Raw genomic sequence first — 12,246 nt, 5'->3', positions numbered from 1 at the left:
ATGTCAGATGGACATTTTCTGATCAATTGTTTGTATCTTTCCCAAGCTTCATAGAGGGATTCTCCATCCTTCTGTCTGAAGGTTTGGACTTCCACTCTAAGCTTACTCAATTTTTGAGGTGGAAAGAACTTTGCCAAGAAGGCATTGACTAGCTTTTCCCATGAGTCCAGGCTTTCTTTAGGTTGTGAGTCCAACCATGTCCTAGCTCTGTCTCTTACAGCAAAAGGGAATAGCATAAGTCTATAGACCTCAGGGTCTACCCCATTAGTCTTGACAGTGTCACAAATTTGCAAGAACTCAGCTAAAAACTGATGAGGATCTTCCATTGGAAGTCCATGGAATTTGCAATTCTGTTGCATTAGAGAAACTAATTGAGGCTTAAGCTCAAAGTTGTTTGCTCCAATGGCAGGGATAGAGATGCTTCTCCCATAGAAGTTGGGAGTAGGTGCAATAAAGTCACTCAGCACCTTCCTTGCATTGTTGGCATTGTTGTTGTTTTCGGCTGCCATGTCTTCTTCTTTGAAGAATTCGGTCAGGTCCTCAACAGAGAGTTGTGCCTTAGCTTCTCTTAGCTTCCGCTTCAAGGTCCTTTCAGGTTCAGGGTCAGCTTCAACAAGAATGCCTTTGTCTTTATTCCTGCTCATATGAAAGAGAAGAGAACAAGAAAATATGGAATCCTCTATGTCACAGTATAGAGATTCCTTAAGGTGTCAGAGGAAGAAAAATGGAAGACAGAGGTAAAAAATTCGAACTTATCAAAGAAGATGGAGTTCGAATTTTGCATTAAGGAATAGTGTTAGTCCATAAATAGAAGGATGTGAGAAGAAGGGAAGTAATTTTCGAAAATTAAGTAAAAGATTTTGAAAACATTTTGAAAAACACTTAATTGATTTTCGAAAATAAGAGTGGAAAAGAAATCAAGTGATTTTTGAAAAAGATTTTGAAATTAGAAATTAAAAAGATTTGATTGAAAACTTATTTTGAAAAAGATGTGATTGAAAAGATATGATTTGAAAACAATTTTAAAAGATATGATTTGAAAACAATTTGAAAAGATATGATTTTAAAAATTTATGACTTGCCTAACAAGAAAAGATATGATTCAAACATAAAACCTTCCTCAACAGAAAGGGCAAAAAATGTTCAATCAAATCATTAATTGTTAGTAAGTATCTTTGAAAAATGAAAGAAATTGATTTTGAAAACATTTGATTGAAAAGATATGATTTGAAAAAGATTTGATTTTGAAAAACTTGAAAAAATTGATTTGAAAACAAAATTCTCCCCCTTGTGCCATCCTGGCGTTAAACGCCCAGAATGGTGCACATTCTGGCGTTTAACGCCCAAACTACTACCTTTTTGGGCGTTAAACGCCCAGCCAGGCACCCTGGCTGGCGTTTAAACGCCAGTCTGTCTTCTTCACTGGGCATTTTCGAATGCTCAGCTTTTTCTGTGTGATTCCTCTGCAGTATGTTCTGAATCTTCAATTCTCTGTATTATTGACTTGAGAAGACACAAATTAAAAATATTTTTGGATTTTTAATAATCAAAATGCAACTAAAATCAAATAACAATGCATGCAAGACACCAAACTTAGCAGTTTGCATACTACTGACACTAATGAGAATGCATATGAGACACATAAACACTCAAGTCAAGAGAATTCAAAGATCAAAACAAGGAAATCATCAAGAACAACTTGAAGATTAATGAAGACACATGCATGAATGCAATAAGAACAGAAACATGCAATTGACACTAAACTTAAGATGAGACTCTAGACTCAAACAAGAAATATTTTTGGATTTTATGATTTTGTAAATTTTTTTTTTTTGCTTTTTCGAAAATTATATGGAAAGGAAAATAAAGGTATCAAAATTCTTAATGAGAATTCCAGGAATCATGCAATGTTAGTCTAAAGCTTTAGTCTAAAGGAATTAGACATGGCCGGCCAAGCTTCAGCAGGACATTGCATTCAAGAGCTAAATTGATGAGAATCAATCAGCTTTGGTGATGATAAGAACATCATCTTGAAACACTAGAATTCATTCTTAAGAACTCTGAAGAAAAATACCTAATCTAAGCAACAAGATGAACCGTCAGTTGTCCATACACAAACAATCCCCGGCAACGGCGCCAAAAACTTGGTGCTTGTTGCCGGATCAGAAATTTGGCACTGATGTTACCGGACAAAAAGCTTGCTCAAAACTTGAACAATCCCCGGCAGCGGCGCCAAAAACTTGGTGCGCGAAATTGTGAACAATACTTTTCACAACTCTCATAATCCCCGGTCATGAACCCCAAAAACTTGGTGCTCAATACCATGGCATAAACACAACTTCGCACAACTAACCAGCAAGTGCACTGGGTCGTCCAAGTAATACCTTACGTGAGTAAGGGTCGATCCCACGGAGATTGTTGCTATGAAGCAAGCTATGGTCATCTTGTAAATCTTAGTCAGGCAAACTCAAATGTATGATGATGATGAACGAAAATAACATAAAAGATAAAGATAGAGATACTTATGTAATTCACTGGTAGGAACTTCAGATAAGCGCATGAAGATGCCTTCCCTTCCGTCTCTCTGCTTTCTTATTGTCTTCATCCAATCCTTCTTACTCCTTTCCATGGCAAGCTTATGCAAGGGTTTCACCGTTGTCAGTGGCTACCTCCCATCCTCTCATTGGAAATGTTCAACGCACCCTGTCACGGCACGGCTATCCATCTGTCGGTTCTCAATCAGGCCGGAATAGAATCCAGTGATTCTTTTGCGTCTGTCACTAACGCCCCGCCTTCAGGAGTTGAAGCACGTCACAGTCATTCAATCATTGAATCCTACTCAGAATACCACAGACAAGGTTAGACCTTCCGGATTCTCTTGAATGCCGCCATCAGTTCTCGCCTATACCACGAAGACTCTGATCTCACGGAATGGCTGGCTCGTTTGTCAGGCGAGCACTCGGTTGTCAGGCGATCAACCATGCATCGTGTTATCAGGAATCCAAGAGATATTCACTAGAGCTATGATTGCTTGTAGAACAAGAATGGTTGTCAGTCACCTTGTTCATGAGTGAGAATGATGATGAGTGTCACGGATCATCACATTCATCAAGTTGAAGAACAAGTGATATCTTGGACAAAGAACAAGCGGAATTGAATAGAAGAACAATAGTAATTGCATTAATGCTCGAGGTACAGCAGAGCTCCACACCTTAATCTATGGTGTGTAGAAACTCCACCGTTGAAAATACATAAGAACAAAGTCTAGGCATGGCCGAATGGCCAGCCTCCCAAAGAGGGTTTAATCATCAAAACATGATCAAAAGATGAAAAATACAATAGTAAAAGGTCCTACTTATAGATAACTAGTAGCCTAAGGTCTACAGAAATGAGTAAATGACATAAAAATCCACTTCCGGGCCCACTTGGTGTGTGCTTGGGCTGAGCAATGAAGCAATTTCGTGTAGAGACTCTTCTTGGAGTTAAACGCCAGCTTTTATGCTAGTTTGGGCGTTTAACTCCCATTTGGGTGCCAGTTCCAGCGTTTAACGCTGGGATTTCTTGAGGTGACTTTGAACGCCGGTTTTGGGCCATCAAATCTTGGGCAAAGTATGGACTATCATATATTGCTGGAAAGCCCAGGATGTCTACTTTCCAACGCCGTTGAGAGCGCGCCAATTGGGCTTCTGTAGCTCCAGAAAATCCACTTCGAATGCAGGAAGGTCAGAATCCAACAGCATCTGCAGTCCTTTTCAGTCTCTGAATCAGATTTTTGCTCAGGTCCCTCAATTTCAGCCAGAAAATACCTGAAATCACAGAAAAACACACAAAATCATAGTAAAGTCCAGAAAAGTGAATTTTAACTAAAAACTAATAAAAATATACTAAAAACTCAACTCAAACTACTAAAAACATACTAAAAACAATGCCAAAAAGCGTACAAATTATCCGCTCATCAACAGTGTAACCTAATCAAAGGTACATTTCGTCAGTATGAAGAACTGAATAAGAGGCTTGCTAATCTGGTTTTTGCATAGCACAAAGGCTGTTGATGAAGTCAATCTCCTTCATATTTTTCAGATTGTGATGTACTTTTCTATGTTTATATTTCTGTAATTTCTTGTGAGAAAAGACATAAGTGAGAAAGCTCAAGAAAAAGCCATGAGTGGAAAAAGGCCGAGTGATACACTTGAGTGAAAAGCCTAGAGTTATTTTTTAATTTCTTTAGGTTGGTTAAGTGTCTTGTATCTTGTACCTGTTTGGCATCCCTTTCTTAGTTAGGTTAGCACTAAGAGTGAATAGTTAGGTGTTAGCATAGCCAATGTCAAGTTAGGTTAGAACTTGAATGTGAAATTGGTGTATGTAATACTTTTAACTATAGTGAAAATTCCTCCATAGTTGTGGAGGAGACTGGACGTAGGTTGCATAGCACAAGGCAACCGAACCAGGATATATGCTGGTGTTAGCTATTCTCGTCTCTGCTATGTTCTGTTTTACTGATATTCATGAGACAAAAATAAATTGTCTCATAATTTTCACTGCTGAGTACAAACAGAATCATATTCGAAAGTTTTGTTCAAAAAGGGTTATAACAGCTACGAAAAGGAAGGCATAGATTCAACCCCCCTAAACCCTAAACCTCTAACTACTAAACCCCTACACCCTAAACCCTAAAATCCCAAATTCTAAACCCTAAAACCCTAAACCCTAAACCCCTAACCACTAAACCCTTAAACCCCTAACCACTAAACCCTAAATCCTAAACCCTAAACCCCTAAACCCTAAACTATAAACTCTAAACAAAACACTAATTTCTAACATAAACAGCAGCATCTGAAAAATATAAAAAAATTAAATTTTACACCCAAATATTTTCACTATACACCCAAAATTCTATCCCCTGTTGCTGGATTCCTAAAATCCTAAACTTCTAAACCTCTAACCCCTAAACCCTACACCCATAAACCTCTAACCACTAAACCCTAAACCCTAAACCCTTAAACCTTAAACCCTAAACCCTAAATCTTAAACTATAAAAACTAAACAAAATACTAATTTCTAACATAAACAGCAGCATCTGAAAAATATAAAAGTAAAATGTCAAACACAAGAAAATTTAGAAATACACCCAAAAAACTGAGCGTTACACCAATATCCTGTAACTATACACCCAAAAAACTATCCCTTGCTGCTGGTTCCCTAAACTGATAATTTATAACATGTCCGTGATATTGGCTGGAATTTGGTTGCACCACTGATGCAGCATCAAAAAGGTTTAATTGGAAATAATAAACTTACATATTAGCAAAACTATTAACAAGAAAATTAAACTTAATCACCACCTATTTAAAGAACACCACTTTTGCCTCACTTAGAGCTTTTGTTTTCTTCTTCTTTGAGGCATTTGCAATCTGTTTGTCCAACTTTGAACCTAGCCTATTTTTTGGACGTCCTCTTATTCAAACCCTTGGAGGGATTTGAAGCTCGTTAACAGATTCTAAGTTGGCATCTTTGTGAGATAACGAACATGTCCTCTTCCTTTTGGCTTTCAATTCTTCCATCTCAACCATGACGTTATCATAGGTACGGTGCAAAATGGTAGTCAGCTCCTCAGATTCTGATACAAATTTGCATATATTTTGCGAATGAAATACCAATTCATCAAACCTCTTGCTTTTTGGCTCCAACAGTGGCTTGTTGTGGCTGCTCTTGATGTGTGTGTGTCGCCTCTTTACCTTCTTGCTCTATCGTTCCAATATATATCTCAGTGACACTTGGGTTACTCGTTCAAAGCTTAACATGCTTAGGGCGTGATAACACAATATCCCGCTTGACTCGAATAATAAGTACTGGCATTTCACTTGGGTTGCTACTGAGTCGTAAGTAACCGCAAACTTGTTGAATATTGAGCTGGAAACTTGTTCTCAAATTTCGTATACTGAATAGCCTAGAGCGGAGTTCGTTAATCTTGTGATGCAATTCGCCTTCCCTCTGAATTGTGCTTGGACTTTTCCTAAACTTTTGGTGAGTGTACACATGTTGAAACTGAACTTCTATGGAGGATTTTGTTGCATACGGTATGACGGTGTAAAAATCTGCAGCATCGGATTCTTTCTCTCTTTGCTCCCTGCTTCCGAGGCAATTATTGCATTGTTTGACAAATTGGATAAGTGAGCTGTTTCAGGTAATGAACTTGTTTAAAAAATGAATACATGCTCTCGCTCTTTTGTGTGCTTCTTATCCCAACGCAGAAGTGGTGATCCAAATAAATTGAAACCCATATATGACGGTCTTCGTAAAGATCTACAAAATACACCCAAAGCAGACTATATTACACCCAAAAACATGCAATTTACACCTTTGCTGTAGATTTTAAATATCATTACCTAAAAGCCACTTGTTGTCCACAAGACCATACTTTAGTAGAAAATCATTCCAATTCCTATCAAATGATTCTTTGGTATGAGAGTTCCAAATAACATGGCTCATTTTTTGTTCGATTTCTATGTGTCCCTTGTAGCCATTTAATTTGCTTGGAATCTTCTTCGTGATGTGCCAAATACACCAACGGTGAATTGTTGTAGGCACACAAGCCTCTATAGTCCTTTTCGTTGACGCGCATTGATAGGTGAGAATCCATTTCGGAGCATTTCCTCCCACGCAATGAAGCCAACATTGAAATAATCATTTGAATGATTCAATATCTTCATTTTCATCAAAGTGCATCCAAGAAGTGTTGACTGACAGTGGTGATTCACCCCGACAAAAGAACCACAAACCAAATTATACCTGAAACAAATTACGAGAAAACAGAATTAAAATCATTACATACACCCAAATAATAATTTTATACACCAAAAAACATCCAATATACACCTCTACAACATATTTATAAAACAACACACAAAACAGAATTCAAAACATTAAATACACACAAATAATGATTTTATACACCAAAAAATATCTAATATACACCTCTACAGCAGATTTATAAAACAACACACAAAACAGAATTCAAATCATTAAATACACTCAAATAATAATTTTATACACTAAAAAATATCCAATATATACCTCTGCAGCAGATTCATAAAACAATATTAATTTAGCATCATAAACAAGAACAACATGTTACCTGTTTGTATTGTAGGTGGTGTGAAGGAAATAACATCTCTGAAATACTCAAAGGCAGCTCTGCTCCTTGCGTCGGCCCAAAAAACAAGTTTAATCGACTGATCATCCTCGAGTTCGAACTCAAAAAAGAAATTATGATTCTTCTCTTTCATTCTTAATAAGTATTTCCCGAATTCTTTTGCATCTTCTTATTCCGAAACATTCTGCACTTTTCTCGTGATGTAATTCCTCACGTCTTTTTTGATAAAATTTAACTCGTGATGACCCCCAGTTGTCGCAACAAATGATTGGTAAGTTTTTTTGTCTGATATCGGCTTCCTCATTATTCTCTATTGTACGACAGACGTACATGCTTAGTTTCCTGTGCTGTTTGAGAATCTTTGCTTGAGTTGGACAGCAAGGATGTGAATGATACAACACGACCTTTGAAATGATCCAACCACCAACATCCTTCAATGTGTGTATATAAATTCTTGCAGGATAATTTAAACCAGCAGTGGAATTCGTCTTGTCGGTTGGAGATATTTTAGATTTTCATTTTCCCTCTCTGTTACATATAATCAATTGATTCTTAATTTCGTTTTCCTTCTTATTTGTGCTCCGAACTCTTTAAGAAAAACCTACAGCCTTCGCATAGTCCTTGTAAAATTTGCAGCATCTTCAAGGGTGTTAAAAGTCATTCCAACCTTGGAAACAAACTGGTCATCAACAACACAGAGGGGCTACAAAATTTACCCAAAAATACACCATGTTAAAAACAATGATATACTATAGAGTTTCTGCACGTCATAAAAGTACACCCAAATATTCCTGATCTATACCCAAACGACAATAACTCAACTAAAATAATAAGAAAAGTCATAAATTGTAAATACACCCAAACTTCCCTAAAATACACCTAAATAATTCTGATCTATACCCGAACGTCTAGTATAAAATACACAAAATTAATCAAAAGTAGTACATTAGATTCAATTCACAGTCAATATTCACGCATTAATTTCACAATTAATGTTCATGTATTATTCAGCTAGACAATGATAAACGACTAACTGCATCAAATTCAGATTCAATAATTAACTGAAACTAAATCATACCTCAAGAACTTCACTCGATTCAAATTCAAAATCTACTTCACTCTGGTTCAGCTGACAATCTGAAGTTGAATCATCCATTATCTTCAAAATGATTTTAAAACTTGATTTCAAAAACCGTAAAAATCGAGAAAAACGAAGCAAGAAAACAGAGAGAGAAACACACGTAAATGACAAAGGAAGAGAAACGCACGTAAATGACGAAGGAGAAATCAGTGAGAAACGCACGTAAACGACGAATGAAAAGGCAAAGAGAAACGCACGAACGAGATCGAACAAAGAAGGCAAGAAATTCGAAAAAGGAAACGAAATCCTTTGAAAAAATAAAGTTATATATTCGCGTGTTAATTGATTTAAAAGTCTGTTAAAGAGGCGCGTGAAACACACATGTCATAAGAGGCGCGTTTGAGGATAAAGGACTTGTAACACTTGTAAGTGTTAATTGCTTGTATGCTGAAATTATTCGTAATCTATTATATATCTCTAATTTTACAACCAAAATGTGCCACATGTCACTTTCTCATTATAATTGGAATCAAATTTTTTCCTCCAAAATTAAGGAATTCTCCTCTCCCCTTACTAATTTTACAACCAAAATGTGCTACAAGTTACTCTTTCATTGTAATTGAAATTAATTTTTTTCTCCAAAATTAAAAAATTCTTCCCTCTTCCTTACTAATTTTACAACTAAAATGTGCCAGATGTCACTTCCTCATTGCAATTGAAATCAAATATTTTCCTCCAAAATTAAAGAGTTCTCCCCTCCTCCCTCTTCCTTTCTATATTTCTCTCATTTCTTCAACCACTCTATCTATTTTATGTATCATTGTCAATATCAATGATTAATTACTAATTTGACAATCAAAATGTACATGATATTCTTTAATTGCATTAAAATTAAAATTAAAATATTAAAATTGAAATTGAAATATACCTATATTATGTATCATATATTACTATCTAATTTAATAATCAAATGTGTCACATGACACTCTCTTATTAAAATTGAGAGAAAATATTTTTTTTTCAAAATTAATAAATTTTCTTCCTAAATTCTCTCATCTACCTCTCTCCATTTTTCTATTTCTCTCTACTATTTTTACTCTATATATAATTTATATTTTATATTAGTAATTTGACAAATCAAAATATGTCATCCGATATTTTTTTACAATTAAAAAAAAAAATTTTCTTCCAAAATTAACAAAGTCTCACTCTCACTCTCATTCTTCATCTTTATCTTTCTCTCTCTTTTCTCTCATTCTCTATTTTTTCTATCTTTCTCTTCTACAGAAAATAAAATTAACAAAATAATAGAATTTAAATAAAAAATATTATTATTGTTTTATATACATAGTTTTTTAGTTTTTATTTAGTTTTAAATTTTTACCGTTTATCTTTCTAATCTATATTTTTATTTATCTTCTTTCAAATATTTATTACATATAATTTGGAGATAATACTAATGTTATAATTAAAAGTTAGAATCAAAATTTAATTATTTTAAAAAAATTAATTTGGAGTTAATTTTATAACTATTAGTATAATTTTTTTATGCTAATATCTAATTATATTTTTATATACATCGAGAGAAAAAATATTATTTTTAAATAGCAAGTATAAAAATTAATTATTTTTATTTGTGCAACAAATTTAACAGTTAACAGCTAATTAAATATAAAAATATACACGTTAAATTCTTTTAAATTTTATATAACAAATGTTAAAATTAATTATTAATAAAAAATTAAATTTTTTTATATAAAAATAATAACTAAAAATTTTATTATTTGATTTTTTATCTCCAGATATCTTGATCTTTTTAGTTATAGATTTTTGTCAACTTATAATTTTTTTATAAAAATAATTTAATTTTATAAATTTTTTATATTATGCATAATTTATATTTTTAGAATAAAATAAATTATAATTTTAAAAAATTTATATCTCCGTAATTACGAATAAAAATACTAATTAAGCTAAACTTGTTTGCGTGTTGCATATACATTATGACACACCTTGGTCAACTCACCATGTATGGCAGAAAATTACCACATGGATATTGATAACTTAATTAAGGGAATTTGCATGGTGATTTTTGTGGTCTTTTTGTCCTTAAACAATGATTATTATATTTTGGATGTAGAGTTATGTAGGTATTTCATCATAAGACATGCAAGTTTATTGGTTTTGAACTCGCCACCGGTGATAAATTGCAGTGATGTTGCATCTATAAATATTTTTGTCAATTAAATTTAATCAAATTAAAAACTAAAAAGAATTGAAAAAGATACGAAAATTAAAGTGAAGCACATGAATAATATAAATAAAAACACACTAATAAAAATACATGATTAAATGTAGTGAAAAACATGAATAATTCACTTAGCATTTTTATTTAAATTAACAATAAAAATAATGGTACGACACGCATTTCATTAAATTATTTGGTATAAAAGTACTCTCAAAAGTACTCCACAGATAAACAAATCTAAATAAAATGATCAATAATTATAATTTTTTATTATATCACATGTTTATTTCTATTTTTTTAGAATGTGTGAGTTAACATGTATATTTTATTCTGTTAACATTCTATTAAAATATTTTGCAGATCGAAAAGATTTGCTAGATATTATTATAGATATAATAAACTAATAAAAGATAATAGCGTGTATATATTACAGCATAGCAGAATAAATTAAAAAAATATTACACAAACTTTATCTTTTCTATATTTTTCTTTTTACTATCCAAAATTCAGTATATTCCATGACATCACATTCACAAGTCTAAATTTAGTCTACAAAGCAAATCATGTATTATTTTTTTTGGCGTAACTAATTATGTATTAATTTGTTCTATTAGATATACATTAACAAATTTTAAATTTAAATTTTTTATCAAAGAATATGTAGTTATTAATGTTAAAAAAGAAAGATTAGAATTATTTCTCATAATCTTAAAACATAGATATGTAAAATCAGGACACAACTATTCTAGGTTAGCGTACATCTCCACAATACTATCATATTTATAGTAGATAGAAAATTTTTTTGGTGACTATAGTAGATAGAAATTCTGAAATTTAATAAACTGATAATAATCTAAAATATAGATAGCAGAATGTGATATGCAACCTTTTATTTATAATGTTTGATGGAGAAATCTAGGATAATATCTCATTAAATTTCATGTTGATCTGATATAAATATGGTTGTGCATTGTGAGCCCATAAAGAGACATTGTGGTCCAATCTAATGCCCAATTAAAAAATTAATACATAATAATTGATGTTAATAAATTTAAAAATATCTAAATTAATTAGTAAAAAGATTTTTTTTCAATAAAATTGAATTTCAGCTAACATTTAAAATTAGTCTGTATCTAAAAGAAGAAAATAAAATTAAATTAAATAAAAAATCTAAAAATTTAAAGATTCTTTTAATTAGAATATAAAATATTTATCATCCTAACTAATTTAATGTTTATTATTGTTAAATATATGTAAAAATTAAAATGATAAATAAATAAAAATGCTAGTTTCACGTTTAAAAAAGAAAAAAAAAAAGTTGTGGCATATCCAAAATTCAATGCATTAAACTTCCAAACACAAACACGCTTAGTTTGCATTAAACGTACTCTTACATGTGTTTTGTAATTTAGTGCAGATATTCTGATATGGATCTTACTTTCTGCCCTTTCACACATAGCTTCAGTTACCTACGTTAGATAAAAACTTTTGCCAAGGGATTAAGCAACATGCATGAAAATTAAGGAACTTAAAAGTATACACTAAAACTCAATTGCTGCCGTGATAAGAAGAAGAAAGCGTCAAAAATAAATAAATAAATAAAGACAACTAAAAGCGGGATAAAGCATACTACTTGCCGCCTTGTATTATTGCTTTAGTTTTTATGAGATGGACCAAGAAAAATGTGAGCCAATGCATATGATTTCATCAACCTTAAATCATATATATAACTGAACCACCTCTATTCTGGGTCTCGTATATGTT

General features: G+C 32.6%; 1 non-coding gene across 1 annotated transcript; it reads left to right on the top strand.

The window, feature by feature from the left end:
- On the top strand, nucleotides 1-104 carry LOC130971225 (small nucleolar RNA R71). Its single transcript, XR_009082456.1, has one exon. It is a non-coding gene; the product is annotated as a small nucleolar RNA R71 (small nucleolar RNA).
- The last annotated feature ends 12,142 nt before the right edge of the window (nucleotides 105-12,246 follow it).

This window comes from Arachis stenosperma, chromosome 3 (assembly GCF_014773155.1).
Source record: "Arachis stenosperma cultivar V10309 chromosome 3, arast.V10309.gnm1.PFL2, whole genome shotgun sequence".
NCBI lineage: Eukaryota > Viridiplantae > Streptophyta > Magnoliopsida > Fabales > Fabaceae > Arachis > Arachis stenosperma.
This window is presented reverse-complemented; position numbering and strand designations above follow the sequence as displayed.